The sequence below is a fragment of the Herpailurus yagouaroundi genome, unplaced genomic scaffold (genome assembly GCF_014898765.1).
Source record: "Herpailurus yagouaroundi ecotype Mexico unplaced genomic scaffold, PumYag 185, whole genome shotgun sequence".
Taxonomy (NCBI): domain Eukaryota; kingdom Metazoa; phylum Chordata; class Mammalia; order Carnivora; family Felidae; genus Herpailurus; species Herpailurus yagouaroundi.
Window position 1 is genome coordinate 2626439 of NW_024412416.1, and position 14738 is coordinate 2641176.

At 50.5% G+C, this 14738-nt stretch overlaps 1 long non-coding RNA gene across 1 annotated transcript; it reads left to right on the forward strand.

Moving 5' to 3' along the window:
• Positions 1 to 453: 453 nt before the first annotated feature.
• Positions 454 to 1035, forward strand: LOC121042577 (uncharacterized). The gene is made up of 3 exons (XR_005796299.1): positions 454 to 529; positions 617 to 684; positions 829 to 1035. It is a non-coding gene; the product is annotated as an uncharacterized LOC121042577 (long non-coding RNA).
• Positions 1036 to 14738: the final 13703 nt, after the last annotated feature.

Below are 14738 nucleotides of genomic sequence, written 5' to 3' on the forward strand. Positions count from 1 at the left end.
TCATCCCAAAAGGTGGCCTCCTCAATACCCATCACCCATCCCCCCCTCCCTGCCACCCCCCGTCAACCCTCAGTTTGTTCTCGGTTTTTAAGAGTCTCTTATGCTTTGGTTCTCTCCCACTCTAACCTCTTTTTTATGTATTCCTAACTTTAAATTGTGACTTTCGCTGGGGTGATCTGTTGCCATAGCTGTAATTTAATCTGTATATATTTTTTTTCTTGAACTTTCTACAGGACGCACATAAAACCAGAAACAGAGAAGCTGCTTCCATTTTGGAAAACGAATAGTACATTGATAAGATCTCCGGGAGAATTATCTGGCCATTCGAGGGCTTACTCACATTCAGCTGTTATGAAGGGATGACTGTAATCCCCTAAGTATGCACTTCTCAATAAAACAAGCTTATCTGTTTGGGCGAGAGTGTGTTTTCCTTTCGGAAGAGTAGGGATGGGGCTGGCGTTGAAATGAAACGTTAAGATGGTCAAAGCGGGTGGATGGATGTCAGGTGAGCAGACCCTTGAACACAAAGGTACTGAAGGAGGGACCCTGGAGGGGAAGGGGATTAATGGAGCCACCGAGGCAAGTGACCCAGCACATCTTGACTTTCCTCCAACAGCATCCTGGGGGACCTCGCGTAGCTATTGGAAAAGTCAGAGACCCGCCAAGAGCTGTGAAATCAGCCGCGTAAGTTAAGGTGCCTGTCTGTTCGTGTTTGTTTACAGAATGTTACTCATTCTGTGACAGAGGACAAGGAAAAGTCGTGTATATATATATACATATATATATATATATATTTTTTTGTTTGTTTGTTTGTTTGTTTGTTTCCAGGACAGAAAAGAAAATAAAAGCGGAGATGTTGGTGCCATTTCACCAAGGGCGCGGGCACTTCCGCACGTGTGTCTGGGCTCCCAGATCATCCTACGCTTCCCATCATCCCGTTCTGCTCATGGCTCCTCAAGGCCAAGGCAGAAAGAGAAGAGGAAGCAAAGTCACGGGAGAGCGAGAGCCTGGCACGTGTTCCGAGGCACAGGAAGAAGGCGGGTCTGAGAGAAGGCCCCGGGAGAGGGTCTGTGTGTGTCATTTGTAGCTTCCGATTTCTGCCATCTTTAGACTTTCCCAGTGTTAACTGTCCACACAAGCAACAGTTGGCCTATGGCTACCAGCAGTCAAATAAGTGTCCAAGAGACTTTGCAGGAGGCAGGAGCTGAGGTGACAATACCTCGCCGTGCCAGTCGTGAAGCTCTGTGATTGTCCTCAGGATGCTGCAGCAGCCCTCTGAGGACCGTGTTTCCTGCTCTGCTCACGGCTGCCTACTGCCGTGGTCTGGCAGTAGGGGTGCAGGAGGGAGGCTGGGGGAGTGCTGCAGGAGCGAGGACGGTTGACCAGTAAGATACGGGGCACCCGGCGAGAATTTCAGCTCAATAACAGGTATGTGTTTAGTGTAAGCATGTGCCCAGTCTTGCATGAGATATACCAAAAAAGTATCCGCCGTTGATCTGCGACTGAAGTGTAACTTGGCCCAGCCCTTGCTTGCAGAAGCAGACTCAGTGATGCCAGCACCAACTGGCCAGGGTCCCCTCCCCCGAAGTCTGGGCCCCAGCATCCCAGACCCCCTCCTCCAAGTTCAGAGACTCTGGCCTCAGTCGAGCAGTGCCCCCTTCACAGAAACCTGCTTTAACTCAGAGACAACGACCACTTCTTTCCTCGGTCCCCCTAGCCTGAAGGATGCTAGTTGCCACTTCTTAAGATCTGCGTATCTTGGGGGCTCCTGGGTGAGCGTCTGACTCTTGGTTTGGGCTCCGGTCATGATCCGGGGGTGTGGAATACAGCCCTGCATCCGGCTGTGTGCTAACAGCGTGGACCCTGTTGGGATTCTCTCTCCCTCTCCTCTGCCCCTTCCCCAGTCATGTGCTCACATGCTCGCTCTCTCTCTCAAAATAAATAAATAAACATGAAAAAAAAAATTTAAATGGCCTGTGTATTTTATTCTGGCCTTTTTGGTTCTTTGGTAACTAATGAGCAATTCTTCGTATAAGACTTTCTCTGTTAAAACGAGTGATGTGGTTTTGCTTTGGACTGGGCCGGCCTGATGTATCCAGTCCATAGCTAATCCCGGGGCAGACATAGAAAGTGGCAGGGGAAATCGGATGGTGGCATAGCTGTAAAGGAGACGGGGAAGGTGGGCAGTTTTCTGGACTCTACTAGGGCTGGAGGAACGGGATATAAGAGAACTAGCCTCGGAAGACAAGGGCTGCAGGGATTATCATGCAGAATGCCCATAGAATTGCCCCACAAGACAGCAAGAATGACGGCGTTCAGGGACTGGTACGAGAGCGAAGAGAAGTTGACCCTGGAACGTGACATGAGGTTACGCAAAGATGTGGACTTGAACGTGAGTGGCAGGAAGGAGGGTCGCAAAGCCACCGTGCATCGGAGTGATGGTCCAAGTGTGGCCCTGGAGGGCACACCACAGCAAGCTCTTCCCCTGTCCTTCAGGAGCCACCGTGGCGGGTGTGGAACCAGATCTGCATCTGAGTCACCCGAAGCTGAAGTTCCACGGACGGGAGCGGGGCGGACGCAGCTGAGGAAAGCACTGTAACCAAGAGACGTTCCCGGGGGGGCAGGTGGGAGCAGAGAACAAAGGAAGAGTCTGGGCGGCTCGCGGCAGGGCACACGGCAGGGGGGACACCGACTTGGGGTGGAATCTCTCCGCCATATTGGGTGGCAGGGTGTTGCCACAAATGGATGTCTTCCCTGTGTCCTGGGGTTTTCAAAGCCCAGCGCCTCCTCCTTCAGAACATAAGGTGGCAACAGGAGAGCCCATTGTGTCACCAGCACTCCCTTGTTCTTCGGCCCTCAAGAGTAGATAAAAACAGGACGGCTGCCAGCCTGAGGCAGCAGAGGGCAGCGACCTCCCAACACGGCCGTATTAGTTTCCTATCGCTGCTGTAACAAATTACCACAAACTCGGTGGCTTAAATCAACACAATTTATCTCCTTGTAGTTCTGGATGTCAGGATTCTCACATGGCTCTCGCTGGCCCCAAATCAAAGTGTTATCAGGACTGCATTCCTTTTAGAAGATCAAGGGGCCCATCTGCTTTCTTGCCTTTTCCAGCTTCTAGAGGCTGAGTCCATTGCCTGCACCATGATGCACGTCACTCTGGCCCCTGCTTCTGTGGTCACCTCTCAACCTCTCCTACTTCCTTTGTGACCTGGGCTCTCCCAGGCATGCAAAATGCTCCATGCAGTATAAGGTAACATATTCACTCACAGGTTCCAGGGATTAGGGTGTGGACAACTTTGGGGACCATTATTCCGTCTTGCACGGAGGCCAGGACTGAGTTTCCAGTACACCAGTCAGTCCCTTTGACTATTCAAGGTGGACAGGGGTGACTCAACTGTTTAGAGTCCTGATGACCCCACAGTGGGAGGCAGCAGTCACCTGTGGGTCATGCTGGGTACCAGCAATGGTGACAACAAAGAAAGCGTGGACGGCTGGCTCAGGTCTCCCCTAGCATGCTCAGAGTGGGTCATGTGAATGACATGGGGCATCCTTCCCAGTGTAACCACTTCCCATGACCCACTGGACTGGATACGCCCATTGTAGCCTCTAACCCTAGAGGACTCCAGGAAAGGTGACAAGAGGAATAGGAGGTGTCACATACAGAACAGTCTCAATCCTTTCCGTTCTGCCCTAGGGGCATTCTCGCCACCAGAGCCCTCCCCAGATCTCGCCCCAGAGGACAGATGTGCTCCCTGGGAGGACCTGCCAGGAAGAGAGCCAGTTGGCAACACCATACCCATAGAAGGTTCTATTTGTCACTTAGCAGCCAGCGCTTCTGTTCCAGAGCACCTGCCAAGTTGGCCAGCAATAGAGGTTTTCTGAACATGCCAGACCAGGAAAAGCAAACTCAGTCTGCTCACACGACCCCTCGTCTGACAGGTCTAAGCAGCACCAGAAGTTAATTATCTGAACCCTAATTTCCCAACCGGAGTAAGAAAGGGACTCTTTTTCCCCTTCCCTTTCCCCATGGTCTTCTGTTAAGTTTCTCAAATTCCACATATGAATGAGAACATATGATATCTGTCTTTCTGTCTTTCTCTGCCTGACTTATTTCACTCAGCCTAATACCCCCCAGTTCCATCCACGTTGCTGCAAATGGCAGGATTTCATTCTTTCTCATTGCCAGGTAGTATTCCATTGTATATGTAAACCACATCTTTATCCATTCGTCAGTTGATGGACATGTAGGCTCTTTCCATCATTTGGCTATTGTTGAAAGTGCTGCTAGAGACATTGGGGTGCACGTGCCCTATGCATCAGCACTCCTGGAGCCCTTGGGTAAACTCCTAGCCGTGCTATTGCTGGGTTGTAGAGGGAGGCAAACCCAAAGAGACTCTTAAACACAGAGAACAAACTGAGGGTTGATGGCGGGGGGGGGGGGGCCGGGAAAGTGGGTGATGGGCATTGAGGAGGGCACTTGTCGGGATGAGCCCTGGGTGTTGTATGTCAGTGATGAATCACGGGTATCCACTCCTGAAGCCAAGAGCACACTCTATGCACTGTATGTTAGCTACCTTGACAATAAATTATATTTTAAAAAAGAAAGAAAGGAAGGAACAGAGACATTAGTTAGCCGCTGTGCCCCATCTGGAGAGAGACGCCTGGAAGGCAGACTCGTCCCCAGGCCAGACGTGTCCTGGCCACCATTCCATCCGTGCAAGCCTTCCAGGCATATGGCTCAGGAGGCATGCCAACATTGCATAAGCAGAAAAAGTACCTAACATGGCCAAGTTGTCACCTTTCATAAGCCATCTCTGGCCTCCTGGTAGACATCTTTTTTTCATTCATGGTAGGCTCTCCAGACATTCCTGTCACTTGATCTGTTATCATATCCCTCCCCTAATTTCTAAACGGAGAAAGGGACTGACTCAGGAAACACGGGAGTTTCTGAACTGGCCCCGTGCTTGTCTCCCGAGCATCGCAAAGACGGACGGGAGCCGTCCCTGCCCCACAGGACCCACAGCAGGGAGAGCTGGGGTGGGAGTCATCGCAGGTAGGAAAGTGAAAGCATCACACGCTGTCAACAGCCACAGAGAATGTTCACGGGCTGTGGAAATACAGCTCTTGGCCAGAGTGAAGGGACTGTTTCCAAGAGAACAGAGAGTCTGTGCGGAGCCCCGAAGGATGCAGAGCTGGAAGGGAGAATAAGGGACAGACCCGGCAGGGCTTTTTCTGGGGGATGGTGACCCTCCAGCTCGGTTAGAATTTACGTCCAGTTCATAAAGGGCAGCGGAGGGAAGAAAGGAATCAAAATGAGAGTGTATGATTCTTGCTTTCAGGAACTTGGCGTCTTAAATGCACACATGTAACAACAAAGCCATGGAACAATGGGCAGTGGGGGGAGGGGGTTGGGGAGGGGCTGGTGTCTGGGCCTGGGGGTGGGGTTGGTCTTCTTTCTGGGCAAGTTGGCAGCCTGAGCCCAGCTTTCCAGACATCTCCAAAGTCCATGGGCAATGGTTCTAAAGCCCAGAAAGCTTTAGACTTTAGCATCGGACTCTCGATTTCAGCTCAGCCCGTGATCTCAGGGTCGTGAGATTGAACCCCGAGTCAGGCTCTGTGGTGTCAGTGCAGAGGCTGCTTGGGATTCTCTCCCTCCCTCTCTCTCTGCCCTTCCTCACTTGCTTGTTCTCTCTCTTTCTCTCTCTCTCTCTCTCTCAAATAAATAAATAAATAAACTGGGCCGCCTGGGTGGCGCAGTCGGTTAAGCGTCCGACTTCAGCCAGGTCACGATCTCGCGGTCTGTGAGTTTGAGCCCCGCGTCAGGCTCTGGGCTGATGGCTCGGAGACTGGAGCCTGTTTCTGATTCTGTGTCTCCCTCTCTCTCTGCCCCTCGCCCGTTCATGCTCTGTCTCTCTCTGTCCCAAAAATAAATAAACGTTGAAAAAAAAATTTAAAAAATAAATAAATAAAATAAATAAATAAATAAACTAAAAAAAACTGTCTAAAATGCTTTAAGTGGTCGATATTAATTTATGTGTATTTTATCACAATAAAAGAAAGCAGGGGAGCCTGGGTGGCTCTGTTGGTTGAGCGTCTGACTTCGGCTCGGGTCACGATCTCACGGTTCGTGGGTTCGAGCCCCTCGTCGGGCTCTGGTGATGGCTCAGAGCCTGGAGCCTGCTTCGGATTCTGTGGCTCCCTCTCTCTCTGCCCCTCCCCCGCTCATGCTTTTTGTCTCTCTCTCTCTCTCTCTCAAAAAATAAGTAAATATTAAAAAAATTTTTTTAGTGTTTATACATTTTTTGAGACAGAGAGACAGAGTGTGAGCAGGGGAGGGGAGGAGAGAGAGGGAGACACAGAATCTGAGCCCGACACAGCACAGAGCCCGACGTTGGGCTCGAACTTGTGAACCGTGAGATCACGACCCGGCCGACGTTGGACGCTTCCCTGACTGAGCCGCCCAGGCGTCCCCAAAATACAGTCCCCAAAACTGTATTACTGAGTGCTGGGAAAGATGTGGGAAATGGTCATTTCCACGCTGGCTTTTGGGCAACGCATATCAAGACTTGAGAAAATTGTATCGTTTGGTCCCCCGGCTCCACTTCTAGAAGCGTAAACTTTGGAAAAAAGCATCCAGTCACAACATTTGGTCTACAAGGATCTTTGGGGTTTGCCATGCTGCTGGACATGGGGCTCGCCACGCAGGCACAGAAAACAGACTCGGTGAGAAGCCACCAGGTGCCACGGCCGTTATGTTCAGAAGGTGGGGTTGAAAATGGCTCTATTCACTTTTTTGTACTATTATCTGTTTCCCACTCTTCCTTCTTTAGAGTCTCCTGCCGATGAACCCAAAAAACCAGTAAGCGTGATGTGAAAACCTATTCACCTGAGCTCACTCGGCGCAATGCGATTTGGTCTGCACTCGCCGACGTCTGAGCAGGCTAGCTGGGCAAGGCTGGTCACAGACGACAGGTGCTCTCGCTGACCGAGAGGGGTTCTGCCTGCGGGCAGTCTGGTGGCCTGAGGGGAGGCGCCCCGTTTGGCGAGTCACCGTCTGGCAGGCAGAAACCTCAGACTGATGACAGTGGAGGGTTGCTGCAGAGAAGTTATCGTGAGAAATGGGAATTTGGATGTAACAGAAAGGATTTGAAAGACGAGGAGGGATTTTGGTACCAGAATGCCCCCCAGGTCCACCTTGGAAACCGAGGCAGTGTAAAGGTCGGAAGAAATCCACGAAGTGTGCGGGCTGCAGAGCCACGGCTTGGGTCCAGAGAGGCCACCTAACCAGTCACCGGGACTCCCTCCACACCCACGACAGGCTCAGCTCCCTTGCAAAGAACCAAGGCTTTTTGCTCATGGGTTGAGGAATATTCTGGTTGTGTACAACACTCAGAAACTGCGTGTGACTCTAAGATAAACGGTTAATTACCCCGAAGCAAGCAGCCTCGACCCCCAACGCCAACACAAACAAAGCTCATGGATTTCATTCAAGGTGAGGGCTAAATGAGGGAAAGATAAATATTTGAACAATTCCTAAAAGGAAAGAAACAATGAAACGAAGAAATGGAAGGAAGAATAGGAGGGAGGAAGGGAGGGAGGGAAGGAGGGAAGGAAGGAAGGAAGGAAGGAAGGACAGAGGGAAATTGGATCTCAATTTCTCCTCCTACGAAGCATGTAGGGTAGCAGGTAGACTTCACAGGCTGGAGGGAAAGTTTTAGAATAAATCGCAGCAGGTCTGTGTCCCACAAGCAAGCACGGCAGTTACGTACACACGCTTCCCTCTGAACTTCAGTGGAAAAGTTACACCAGAGTCCCCCTCTCTCCGCCACCCCTCGGTGGTGTCACGCCCCAAGAAAGACAGAACTGTTAAGTTAGGGGGCAACCCATATACGTGCCACGTGCCTCCGAGAGGGTTGGGAGTTGCCTGTGGCTTTAACAGCAGTGATGACGACGATGGCCTCGGTCGTGATTGCTCCGGCTTGTGGTGGGAGCAGAGGACGCATTTCGGGAGACCCCGAAATAAGCGGGAAAGTGGAAAATAAGAAAATGAAGACAGGGTGTGAACCACACGTGCCAGCAGGTGAACGGGATGAGACACTGGCTGTATGTGCTGGGTGGTCCCTCTAGGGTCACCCGGAGGCACCGGCCGCCCCTGGTTGGTGGTTTCCCTGTAACAGAGACGTGCACGCGATGGCGGGCCACAGAGATGATGACAGGCGGCAGGGAGAGGTGACAGGTTAGAAGGCCGGAGGGTTGGGGGCCCTGGAGTGGAGACGGGGCTGGTATGCGTGTCACTGAGCCGGAAGGGAGGGTGGACACGGGTCTGCTACTCAGGGCGTGGACAGAAGAACAGATATTCCAGATGAGGCGCCACGGCTGAGCAAGTAATATTCTCAGGGTGGCTCCAGTCGCCGCTGAGGGCGAAGACGGAGAGAACATCTGCTGAGGAAGCTGTAATTTTAGTAGAAAACGTCCTCACAGAGACGGGAGTGCCAGAGGGTACAGCAGATAGGACTGGAAGGTTCTGCAGGGAAGAGTCAAGGGAGGAAGCGGGAAGGCTCAGGTTTTGGATGGTGGCCAGAGCTAAACCATGGGATTAGCGAGGCTCATGCTCATGAAACATCAGTGGTTAGTATTTTATTTCGGGGTGGGGTGGGGTGGGGGTGCCTGGCAGGCTCAGTCGGTTAGCCGTCTGCCTTTCGGTCTCGGCTCAGGTCATGATCTCATAGCTCGTGAGTTTGAGCCCCACATCGGGCTCTGCGCTGATGGTGCGGAACCTGCTTCGGATTCTCTCTCTCTCTCTCCCTCTCTCTCTGCCCCTCGTTCGCTTATATGAGAGCTGTCTCTCTCTGTCTCAAAATAAATAAACATTTTTTAATAAACTAAACTAAAATAAAATTAAGTTAAATTAATAAAATAATAAAATAAAATAAAATAAAATAAAATAAAATAAAATAAAAATTGGGAAGGACCCGAGTTTCTACAGATCGTGTCTTAGGTGCTGGAAATGTATTTATTTGGCTAATTTTCTCATCTGGACCTTTGCAATAGTCTCTTAACGAATTTGCTTTAATGTCCAGTTGTAACGTCCAGGCCCATCCGGTCCCCGTACGCCCAGTGGAATTATCTTCCTAAAATCTGGACCTATCCCTGTTGGAAGCCTTCATCAGCCGCCCATCATATTAAGGAAAAGGTACAAACACTTTAAACATGTCCTTGAAAGCCCAGCACAATCTAACCTACCCTACGGGACGTCGTCTAACCCGCCCAGCACCCTCTGTCCCCCCGCCCCCCGACCCCCATCTCGCCAAGGTGTTGGCCACCCAGGGCTACGCACACCGGGGAGGAGTGGAATATGGATGAGGGTTCAGGCTCCAAATTCGGTTTGCCTGTGTCAGAAGCCCGAGTGGCTGTGCCACCTTGTGCAGTTACTGACCGTCTCTGGTCAGTATTCCCACATTCCTAAAACGGACCGGTCACAGGGTCTACCTCGGACGGTTGTTATGCGCATTGAGTTGATTCAGGCACAGCGCTTCGGTGACTGTCCAGCCCTGAGCGCGGGCTCGGTGGTGTTCGCGATCCAGAACGAGTGTCCACGTTTCCCACGAAGCTGACCCTCCTCTTTGCAGCACAAGCTCCTCCGGCCTTTCCCGTCTCAAAATCCCTTGTTTTCTCTCAAATCCCAGCTCAAATATCACCACTGCTTTGAAGTGTTTAGAGCTTTTTCCTTTTCCTATTTTCCGAGTTAAAATTAATCAGTTTGTGCTCCCAGGAGATTCATCCAGACCCAATTAGAGCCATCGCGGCATTTTATTTAAATTAACTGCTTCATGCAGCTTTCCCAGAGCGGGCTTCCCCTCCACGAAGGGCCACGGGCAAATCCCGGCTCTCCAGTTGATACACAAGGAACGAAAAGGAAACGTACACGCTTTCATTCACCTGCACACCCTGACTGTCCAAACACAGTGCTCAGCACGTACTAGGTGCTCAGTAAAGGTCTTTTGGATCAAATGGAATGGAGTACTATTGAATGGAATCGGATAGAGTTACGTTTCCGGGATACAGAGGCATCCACCACCCAGATCCCTCAATGCAAGTAACGTTATCCCAAGGTTTCACTGGTTTGAAGGAAAACTCTAAACCGAACCAGTAATAATATGAACAACTCATATGCATTTTAATGGGCAACAGAGAGCTTATAATATCCCACTGCACTAGCCAGCAATATGTCCCTTTTCTTGCCAGTAATAATTTCAATGGGGAAAGAATCCACGAGTATTTCTAGCTCCCTTTACTGTTATTAAAAGTACCCGTGTAACCTAGCAACCACCAGGATATAGATATTAAAGCAGACACTTTATAACATAGTCCAGTACTTTGCCATCCATTTAGCATAAATGTGTGCGTTCTAATAATTACTGATTTCTTATTTATAAGAATAATTTCATGCCACTTTCCTTATTGTCATTTTCAGGACCCCCCACCCAGCCTCCCCAGCCCTTCAATGTTTTGACTGATTTACTCAGAGGTGACGCGAGGGGAAGACGTTAGTTTAAAACAAACAACCCCCCCCCCCACAAAAACCCTAAGAAACGACAGAAAGCCTTGATGGGACAGTGCAGCTTGTCAGAAAGGATACTTGTCCAGGTCTAATAATACGACTGAGATTTCCTCTTTCTGAACTCCAACCGGCTGCTTTATTAGCAAAGCAAGGGCATCATTTTGGCTGCAAATCTATCGCATCGTTCTCTAAAGAGTCACAGAGGCCCTGGTGTTAAAAGCCACAGGTCAATTTCTATTTTGGCGTGGGGAACTTGCATTTAACTGAAACATAAGGCATGAACGACAGAATCCTAGAATTTGGGACTCGAAGGGGTCTTAGAGGCTTCTCTGCCACACTCCCACGTATCCTTGACAAGCAGGCAACCATCCCGATGCAATGCTTTGGCCACAGAACACACTGGCAGGGTTTTGTGCCACCAGAGGGAGCCTGAGACCCAGACGAAGGGTGGGCGAGGAGGGACTGGAGGCCCCATTGTGGGGCAAAGCTTGGCGGCTGGGAATGGAAGAAAACACACCGAGCAGCCATCAAGGCACAAGTAAGTCAAACAAGATCCTTTCTTTTTACATTTTTTTTAAATTTATTTATTTATTTATTTATTTTTTTGAGAGAGAGAGAGAGAGACAGAGCACAAGTAGGGAAGGGGCAGAGAGAGGGGGAGACACAGAATCCGAAGCAGGCTCCAGGCTCTGAGCCATCAGCACAGAGCCTGATGCAGGGCTTGAACTCACGAACCGCGAGATCATGACCTGAGCCGAAGTCGGACGCTCAACCAACTGAACCACGCAGGCGCCCCAAACAAGATCCCATCCTTATAGTAGATATCTGTGGAATCTATGGTGAGTGAAGACGGGAAGGTTGATTGTCCTGGAGAACAATCACCCGAAAGAGTGTGTAAAACCTGAAAGGTCAAAGCAGGAGTGAGTAGTCAATGAAGCTCACATAGCTGGAAAGGGGTAAGAACGTGTCTTCCTAGGCATTAAAAACAGAGGAACACAACTGTTAGAACTAATAAACAGATCAAGTAACGTTACAGGGCACACAATCAGTATAAACATCACTTGCATTTCTATACATTAACGACAAGTTGTCAGACACAGAAATTATAGAAACAGCATCATTTACAGTTGCATCAAAAACAGGATGGGCTACTTAGGAATAAACTTAACCAAGGAGGCGAAAGACCTCTGTGCTGAAAACTGTAAGACATGGGTGACAGGAGTGAAAGCAAACATGTGTCGATGGAGAGAGATGCCACGCTCGCGTGCTAGAAGAATGAATTATTGTTAAAGGGTTCTCACTACCCAAAACGATTGACGGATTTCATGCAACACCTATCAAAATCCCAGTGGCATTTTTTACAGAAATAGAAGAAACAATCCTAAAGTTGGTATGGAACCACAAAAGACCCCCAATAGCCAGACAATCTTCAGAAAAAAAGAACAAAACTGGAGGTATCACAATCGCAGATTTCAAGGTATACCACAAAGCTATAATAACCCAAACAGAACAGGACTGCCATTAAAAATGGAACATACATTAGTGGAATAAAATAGAGTGCCCAGAAAGAATCCTATGCATATAGAAAGGAGGTTTTCCTACCTGCCAAGCACTGTCCTGGGCACTGGGGGTACAGCCTGATTCCCAGGGTCTAGTGGCAAAGGGAAGTTCAGATGTGGAAAAACACATTTGCAATTAGAAGTAAACAAAACAGTGAAAGCAAGGGGGGAGGGGTCATCCGTGCCTCAGTCAGAACGATTTCCAAGGGGACGTGGCAGAGAGTTACGTTTTTTTCAAGCTTGTATTTGAATTCTAGTTAACGTATCGTGTAATATTGGCTTCAGGAAGAGAATTCAGCGGTTCACCACTTACATACAACGCCCGGCGCGCCTCCCAACAGGTGCCCGCCTCAACGCCCATCCCCCACCCACCTCTCTCCTTGAACCCTCTCCTTCTCTATCGCTACGAGTTTCTTGTGGTCTGCTTCCCTCTCTTTTTTCCCTTCCCTTATGTTCATCTGTTTTGTTTCTTGAATCCCACACGTAAGTGAAATCAGATGGTGTTTGTCTTTCTCTGACCGACTTCGTTCACTTAGCGTAACACATTCTAGTTCCATCCACATGGTTGCACGTGGCAAGACTTCATTGTTTTTGATGACTGAGTAATATTCCATCAGATACATAGATAGATAGATACAGGTAGAGATCTCTATCTCTATCTCTATCTCTCACATCTTCTTTATATTCTGACCACAATTTTTCCTTGCAATTGAGAAGGCTAAAACCAAGGAAACGCACATGAGCTTAAACTAACAGATCGGAGCCGAGATTGTGACATGGCCCCTAGAGCTATGGGACCATATCTCCTGCCCCATCGGCATCAGAATCCAGCTCCATTCTAGAGCTCATGTTTCAAGAGCAGGTGCTGATGAAGGACAGTTCCCGAAGGCGAGCGAACGGAGGCCTCTGAGGACGCGGCACACGAGGGTCTCGGAAGGTACGTGGGCTCAGTGGAACCACAGGCATGGAGGTGAAGCTTGGTGGTTGCCGAGTACAGGTACGAGTCCTTCCCGCCAACCATCCAGGGACTCATCAGTGGGGGAGATGGCAGAGCCATCGGTTTCCCGTACCCGGGTTCCTTGGCACTGGTCTTCCGGCACTTTCCAGACGGAGCCAGGGGGTGACGGTGCCTCCCGCCTCTGCTGTGGCAGAACTTTGGCCCCTGGACACGGGCAAAGTCCCATCATTTAAGTAATTGAAGAGACCCATGGTTTGCTTGTCACCTCTCATTCTTGGTCTCCACCTCTTCCCTCACACCCGGTGTCCCACCCTATCTAGCTGGCTCTGCACGGTCCTTGGGCTGCAGGAAGAGAGGGACAAAGAGTGGGTAGGAGCAGCTGGGCTGAAAGTGAGAATCTGGCGGAGAGAGCACGGTGTCAAGACTCCCTCCAGAATGAGAAAGCCATTTGGCTACCCACCTCACTCTCTTCCCCTCCCCTGCCTCAGGACTGAAGAACACACGGGACCCTGACTGTTTCCTGAAAGAAAAAAAAAAAATATGCTGCCTGCCAAGCCCAGCACCATCTGTCATAGGCCCCAAGATCAGTTCCACAGCGCTGATGGCATTGGCTCACATCCTGGAGAGTGGATGTTGCCTAAATACCTAGGATATAAGGGAGGAGGGAGTGGAAGGGAGGTAGGACCGAACGGATAGATCATTCATACTGGAGGCACCAGAAGCCATCATAAATCAGGGAGGTGGCATCTCGAAGGACCTCACGTCTGTTGAGGAAAGCACCAAGGTCACTCAACAGAAAAAGCTAGCAAAGAATCGGACCGAGGTACCAAAATCGACACAAGTTGGCACGGACTCCCGGAGATTGTGGCGTGATCTTGCGAAGGCCTGGGGGTGTTCACAGCTTCTCTTCACAGCCTGTGGCGCATCGGCACCCGCTCCAGAGCCAGAGGCGGGGTGAGCCATTGGTACGCACCTGAGAAACCAGGTGGCGCCCTCCTCCACGGCCCCACCACCTTCACCCGGCTCCTCCTAACGACGTCTTACAGAAGCCACACGGATGCTCTGTGCACAGGGGAGCCCCACTGCCACAGCATCCTCCCTGTCGGGGGGCTGCCTCCAGTAGCTGCACACAGATCAGGGGCATGAATTCCGCAAGGGCTGGAACACTTAGCTGAGGGTTCGATCGCCGGCCGAGGACCGAGCGGCGTTTGCCGCTGGACTTGTCGACCGGTGGGTTGATCCGACCTGGGACCTGGGACCCGGGACCCGGGACCTGTCCTCAGTGACGTCGGGGAGCCAAGACACCTCCAGAGGAGGGCGGCCAAAGAGACAAGGAGCATTCAAAGACCCTGAACACCGGGATTCTCTAGAGAGGTCATTGTAAGACCAGCTGAGCCCGAATCAGAGCCCCGGGAGGATCTGTTGAACCGTGGATTGCCACCACCGTCCTCAGAGTTTCTGACCGCTTGGTCTGCTGTTGGCCCGAGGATCTGCATTTCTGGTGAGTTACCAGATGGTGCCGATGACGCTGCTTCTGGCAAAATCGGCTGCCCCGGCTTAGCCGGTGGGCTGTATTCTCCAGAAGGTAGAACAGGGGCTCGTGCAACGTATGTCACTTTGGGCTTTCCTGAGACAAGACAAAAAAAAAAAAAGG